The sequence below is a fragment of the Crocuta crocuta genome, unplaced genomic scaffold (assembly GCF_008692635.1).
Source record: "Crocuta crocuta isolate KB4526 unplaced genomic scaffold, BGI_CrCroc_1.0 scaffold394, whole genome shotgun sequence".
Classification (NCBI taxonomy): domain Eukaryota; kingdom Metazoa; phylum Chordata; class Mammalia; order Carnivora; family Hyaenidae; genus Crocuta; species Crocuta crocuta.
In genome coordinates, this window is record NW_027531920.1 from 372,377 (window position 1) to 380,013 (window position 7,637).

A 7,637-nucleotide genomic window follows, 5' to 3' on the forward strand; every position below is an offset into this window, starting at 1 on the left:
GGCCCGCTCTGGCAAGTTGGCTGCAATTGAAGTGGGCACAGACCTAGAGTGTCCTGGAGAGCTTTTCTACCCATGCCACCTAGGTGAGATGGCTGGAGTCCAGGGGCATCCTGGTGTACACTGCACTGGGGCCACCTGGGTGGGACAACTGGAGCTCAGATGGTCACAAGGAAGGGAGGCCACGTTGGAGGGATGACTGAAGCTGGTGTGGATTAGGGGCTCTGGGCTCACTTGAGGAGGCAGGTTGGCTAGAGTGCCCAGGCCCCGCTCCCATCTGCAGTATCAAGGTACAGGGGTAGAGGGTGGGACATAATAAATGGTGCCCGCCAGCACTTCCAACCCTGGATAGTGTTCCAGCAGTTCTCCTGCCTTTTAGGGGATACTCTAGTATTAGTTCACTTACAGTTTAGTTTCCCTTTAAACCATGGCTCTTTTTCTGTGCCTGAGCGTGGGCAAATCTGTGCGCAGATTCCTCAGTGCTATCCTTCCTCACTGCAGTTTGTAGCATTGGGAAGAGAGGGTCCCGTTGTTACTATGTCCCAATCTGTCCTGCTGTTCTCTTTGTAGTCCCTCTGTCCTTTGTTGTGCTGAAGAGATTCAATCTGCCTTCAGTTCTTCTCCAGGAGGAATTGCTCTATATGTAGGTGTAGTTTTGTTGTGTCCATGACAAGAGGTGAATCCAGGGTCTGCCCATGCCACTATGTTGGACCTTCCCTTCTAACCCAACCCCTTAAAAACTTAGTAATGTGCATTACTGCCCCAGAATATGTGCCTTGGGAAGCTGCATTAGAAAAATGGATAAAGACAGAAACTTGTAAAAATCAAATTAGCTTAAATCTTCAAAGAACCAGAGCAATGACTAACCTCTGAAAGAAATCCAGCAAGATCAGACTGTGTAAAAACAAATGTTTTATTCACATTGGAGATAAAGAGCTGTTGGTATAGTAAAGGGGATGAGGCTTACAATGAGTAGTCAGTTAAATATCAGCGAGAAGTAAACAAATGAAGCAAGTGACAGCATCACAATGAGGGCATTAGTTGATTTTTCGATGGAGTTTTCCAAGTACATCTGGTTTCTTCTTCACCTCAGTAGATCCAGCAGCATGACTAGGTCCTCAGACTGTGGTATAAAATTTATAGTGATAACAAGCCAGCCCCCCCAACAAAGATTTCATCTTCTTATTTGTTTTGAAGAGTTCTCACATTTAAAAAATTTTCCCTTTGACTTAAGGAGAGATCATTTGTCTTCTTCCCACTTTGTGACCAAAATGAATAAGTTCTGCCAATCAAACATACACCAAGGTGCCCTCATTGACAGACTCACTCTTTGGTTGTGCTCAAGTATTTCTGTACTCCCTTTTGGTGACAAACCACATCCCAGATCATATGAGAACTATAAGTTCTGTAGGTTATGGCAAGTAACTCATTCAGTGGGTTATTGTGAAATCTTTGGAAAGAGGCAGAGGTGTGTCAGAACTAAAAAGAAAGGAGGAGTATAAATACATGTAAACAGATCTTGATTACAAAAGCTGCTTGAGATTGGCCTCTTTAGCTAATGTCATTGGCTAATATCGCTTGTATACAAGTTGGCAAGGAATCAAGTATTTTTTTATTATATTTCTGAGTGTCTCATCTTCCTTGAATTCTCTTATGCAGTCACTGTTGCTTACTTTCTTAATTTTTCTTTTTTTTAATTCAAAAGTTTATTTAAAAAGAACTTTAATAAGTCCTTCTTTTTGAAACTCTCTTCTCCCTTGATGTAATGCCAGTTTCATTCTGTTTCCTCCCAGTTCATCACTATGGTCATCTCTCACGGATCAGTTTTCAGCCTTCTGCTTCTCATGTTCACAGGTTCAGTTTTGGTCATAATCTTAACATTCACTTCTAAGCAGCACCGAATCCAAATCTAGAAGCCTGGCTCCTCATCCAGCCACACTAAAGTTGTGAACAGTTGAAAAGGAGTTCCCACCCACAGGAAATGTAAATGATGGTTTTTTCATCCATTCACAATAGCCCTGCTAAATGACTAATTACTACCCCAATTTACCAATGAGGAAATGGAAGCTCAGAGAGATTAAGAAACCTGTCTGACATCATGCAACTAGTGAGTAGCATATTGAAGATTTAAAGCCATGTCTGATTATCTGATGAAAATTGCTTGCTCTCTCTACTACTTCTCATTTCCTTCTTCACCAAAATGCTGGCTTTCATCACATCAATGAAGGAGAAAAAGAGTCCTAGGTGCATCCTAGGAAAAGCATTAGGCTAACTGGTTGTTGGTTATGGGATGAAACAGTAGAAAATGTGAGGAAAGTGAAAGCTCCCTATTTCCACATTCAGATCGGCCTTATAGGCAGTCCAACTAATGAGTCGCCAGTGTAGAAGGATGTGGGAGATGTTGGACAGGCCCACTTTCCTTTATAATATCTTTCCAGTGCCCTCCCTGTCTCCACTGTTTCTAAAAAGTACCTTTGGGTCGTTAGGTTTCTTGAGTTTCCTGTGGCCTCTTAACACAGAAATATGCCCAGGAACAGAAACAGTAAACTGAATTACTGACATGTAATTGTTCAGCAAATATTTATGAAGCACCATTTATTAAGCAAATGAGATAATATAATAAAAAACCCATTTATATTTGTTTAGCTCTCTAGATTTGCAGAGCCTTACCACAGTCTGAAGTACTTAAAGCTGAGATTATGATCCTAATTTTACAGGTGATGAAATTGTGGCTCAAAGAGTCTGAGTGACTCACCCAAGTGACACACCGAAGCCCTACTTTCATAACTAGAGCTCAAACTTGGCTCTTCTGATTTTTAGTCCTATGCTCTTTCCTTTCCATCACAGTAACTCAAGGAATTTATAGGAGACAGCACAAAACAAACATACATAAAGAGTTAAGTAGCGATAAGAGTATAGTTTCACAAGACAATAAAAGTGCCAAGTGACTGATATAAACAATAATTATTGTAGGAGTGACCAGGAAGGTCACCGTGGGCAAGAGTCACCAGAGAAAGCCTCCAAGAGGAAGTGAGGCTGAAGCCTGGCTTTGGAAACTAGGTAGGGAAAGGACAGTGGGAGAAGAGAGGGGAAGGCATTCCAGTGCAGGGGAAAGGAAGACTAAAGGTGCAGAGCTGAGAAAGTGCAAGTCTCATTTGGAGGAAGAATACAGAGCTCTAATTAGCTGGAGAACGAAGATTTGTATAGGCAAGGAATGGGAAATAAGACTGAAAAGTCTCTCTTTCATTTCTGACTAAAGGATTTCAACTTGTCTCATAGATAATGGGGAACCATGAGAGAGTTTTAAGTAAGAGGGTGAAACTGTGAAAGCAGTGTTAGGGCTGATTAATCTGGCAGTGTGCATTGTATAGGATGCATTTGTGTGAGGAGACACCGGAGGTAAGAAAAACCAGTTAGGAGTCTGTATCAGTCAGTCAGGGATAAGGTGACAAGAGTCAGTATTAGAATGGTAGTACTGGGATCATAAAGGAAGGCCAGTTATAATTGACATGATAACTAAAGAACGTCAGAATCTCATGAAATAAAAAGAGAAGAATTGAAGTTACCTGAGCATTTTTGAGCCTACGTGAACTTGAGGAAAGAAGATGCCATGAAAAGAAGTGATAAAGTCAGGTAGGGAACCTGGTTTAGGGAGTTTAGTTTTTTACATCTTGGGTTGCAAGTGACAATGGAAGATCCAAGTGAAACTGTCCAGTGGGCAATTGAATATATAGAGGTGGAACTTGGGAGAAAGGACAGCCTAGACCAGAGCTGGCATGGTGTAGTGGAAGGAGACCTGGGAATCACAAGACCTGGGGGCTAGGCCTAGTTCCTACTCTGCCACTAACTTACTAAGTAATGGGCAAGTCACATCTTAGGGCCTGTTTCCTGCTTTGTAAAGTGAAAGGGTACCTAGGCCCTAGAATATGTCTGAGGTATTCTCAGGGATTCTAAGTCAACTGACTTGTATTCATGTGCACATATATTCTCTCCAAGAGAAAACCAAGGGTCAGATGGTGGAGAAGGGAGTGGATTAAATAATCCCCAAATGTTATGACTATGACAGATCTTGGAACTCTGCTTACCCTAAGGAGTAAAAGAGGAGAAGCTAGCAAAGAGAGAGGAAGTCATAAGATAAGTAAAAGCAGGAGGAGAGAAATTTAAAGCAAGGTGATGAAATAAGAAACTAAAATTAAAAGTAAAAATTACAGGGGCGCCTGGGTGGCTCAGTCGGTTAAGTGGCCAACTTTGGCTCAGGTCATGATCTCACAGTTTGTGAGTTTGAGCCCCACGACGGGCTCTGTGCTGACAGCTCAGAGCCTGAGGCCTGCTTCAGATTCTGTCTCCTTTTCTCTCTGCCCTTCCCCCTGCTCACGCTCTGTCTCTCTGTCTCAAAAAATAAAAAAACATTAAACAGTTTTTTTTAAAGTAAAAATTACAATAAATGGAAGAAATGTTTATATCAAATATGACAAAAGGTTNGAGTGTGGGAGGGGAGGGGCAGAGAGAGAGACAGAGAGCGAATGCGGAAGGGGCCGAGAGTGAGAGGAAGGCACAGAATCTGAAGCAGGCTCCAAACTCTGGCTGTCAGCAGACTGCCCGATGGGACTCGAGTGCAGAACGGCAAGATCACAACCTGAGCAGAAGTCAGACACTTAACCGACTGAGCCACNGAATATGAACAGACAGTTCACACAAGAGGAAATGCAAATGGTAAACATGGAAAAGCCATCTATTCCATCAGTAAATAAAAAAAAAAAAAGGTGAAGTTAAGAATTTAATGTTTAGGGGCACCTGGTTGGCTCAGTCGATTAAGCGTCCGACTTCGACTCCGGTCATGATCTCACCGTTTGTGGGTTCGAGCCCCACGTCGAGCTCTGTGCTGACAGCTAGCTCAGAGCCTGGAGCCTGTTTCAGATTCTGTGTCTCCCTCTCTCTCTGACCCTCCCCTGCTCACGCTCTCTCTCTCTCTCTCTCTCTCGCTCTCACTCTCTCTCTCTCTCAGAAATAAATGAAAAACATTTAAAAAATTAAAAAAAAAAAAGAATTTAATGTTTAAGCCATCCAAAAAGATTTCTTATAAGGTCCAATGCTAAAGCTGCAAGAGAAACGGAACACTCATGTGCCATTGTGGCATTGAAAATTTGTGCAGTCTTTTTGAAAATCAAGACCCATGAAAATATTCATGCTCATTGATCTGGTAAGCCCACTCCTGGGAACTTGTCCTAGCAACAGGACAAGTTTTCTTCTTGCAAGGAAGAAAAAAAGCCATGTGCATTGGGATGTTCAAAGCACAGAAAAAGTGGGAATCACCTAAATGTCCAATAATAAGGGAATAGTCAAATAAAATACAATCTACTCACTGATGTGACTTTATGTAGCTATTGAAATGATAAACATGAAAAACTGCAGTACAAAGACAGTATTTACAATTAAAATTTTTAAGGCAAAATTTAAAAATATATGTACACTAGGCTTACACTTATATAAAATATAAGTATGTATTATGCGAACTGGAAAAGCATGGAACATAGATAAATGAAAACACTTGTCTAGGGTTTGGAAGTATAGGTGAATATTTTCTTTCAGAATTTTCTTTAGTGTTGTCATAGTGGAATTTTTTAATGTCATTTTCATAAAACTTTTAAACAGGATATGCAAGAAGCTAAAGTGAAGTAGAGATAGTCAAAGAGGAATATAGAAGAGAGATCACTAAAGATCTTGCTTATGAAGTAATTTGTGTTCTTCCAGGTTCAGAAGGAAATCAGGTTCAGAAAGTTAAGGGGTGACATTATAATGATAGTTATGGTACTCTTTCTAGAAACCTGACAGTGAAGTGAATAAAATGAGTAGAATGTTAACTACAAGAGACAGCATGGTCAAAGTATTGGTGATAATGCTTTATTTTCGTTTGGTTGGGTTTTGTCATGTGTGGCTTTTAAAAAATGTTTATTTATTTTGAGAGAGGGATAGAGAGAACAAGTGGAAAAGGGGCAGAGAGAGAGAGAGAATCCCAAGCAGGGTCCACGCTGTCAGCACAAAGCCCAACATGAGCCTCCATCTCATGAACTGCGAGATCATGACTTGAGCTGAAACCAACAGTTGAACACTCAACCGACTGAGCCACCCAGGCACCTCTGTTGTGTGTGTGTTTTGTTTTGTTTTGTTTTGTTTGAGATGGGATGAAATCAGTTATGGAAAGACTAAAAGTGATCAAAAGAGACGAACAAAGGAAAACATAAGAGAGTCACCTCTTATGTGGGGTCTGCAGGGAAGAAAGGAAGAAAGACAAAGCGGATATAAAAGTAGAGTGGGGGCGCCTGGGTGGCTCAGTCAGTTAAGCGTCCGACTTCGGCTCAGGTCATGATCTCACAGTTTGTGAGTTTGAGCCCCGCATCGGGCTCTGTGCTGACAGCTCAGAGCCTGGAGCCTGCTTCAGATGCTGTGTCTCCCTCCCTCTCTAACTCCTTCCCTACTCATGTGCCCTCTTTCTCTCTCTCTCTCTCTCTCACTCTCTCGCTCTCTCTCTGTCTCAAAAATAAATATTTAAAAAATTTTTTCAAAAGTAGAGTTATCATGAATGAAGCAGAAAGAAGTTGAGGTATTAGATCTTCTCAGTTTCATTGGCTCAAGGTAACTCTTAGAAGGTCGTAGGTTAGGATGAAGTTGGAGCCTTGAGAAGGTGGAAAATACAGGAAACACTTGCTCCGGAACATTCACTAGGAACTCAGCAGGCTAATAAAAATGGGGGTTTAGATGAAATTCCAAGACATGAGGTTTCAGTGGGTCAAATCAGCCCTGTGCTCTGGCTTCACCTGCAATCTCCTCTCATATAGGATAGAGGAGAAAAGTGGCCCAAGGAGAAAATCGAGGTATTTAACTAAAGTTATAGTGTAAGGGAAGACAGCCTGAAAGTAGCAGACCACAAAGTCTGGGCAGTTAGTCCTGAGAAAACATATGGGAGTTAAATGGACTTGAGAAATGGAGGAGACCGGGTCGGTTGTGACGGGGAAAGCAGCTTTACTTGGTGAGATCAGTGGTTAGGAGAGGGGAGGGGCAAGGGGCCTATGGTCACAGGAATAAAAGAGAGACTACGGACGAAAAACACCGTATGTAACCGTCCGGGCAGTGGCCGTGAGACANGCAGTGGTGAGGAGAGGTGATGGGCAAGGGGCCTATGGTCACAGGAATAAAAGAGAGACTACGGACGAAAAACACCGTATGTAACCGTCCGGGCAGTGGCCGTGAGACAGCGAAACTAGTAAGGAACTGGCCAGTCCATTTACTCCTAATGGAAAGAGTCACGGGAAGCAGGCAGAAAGAGGGAGCACGTGGAAGGACGCAAAGGGAGACTCAGGGGCACTGAAGTCATTTTGTTCTGACGACCTGCTGCAGTTTTACTCTCCAGAGAGACTCCTTAGACAGACAAGTAAGAGATTACAGACAGGTCAGCAAGAGTGGAGCAAAAGAAAAGGCAGGCTGGAAACTCAGGGGACCAGTGGGCTAGAAGGCAGTTTCAGAGTGGGGCTTGCCTACTCCTTTCCTAGGAACGGCTGCCTACACACTCTTACTTCCTGAGGTTTGGGAGTCAGTGCCCAAGTTAGCTGCCCAAGCGTACCCACCCACCCTCCTACTCCTGT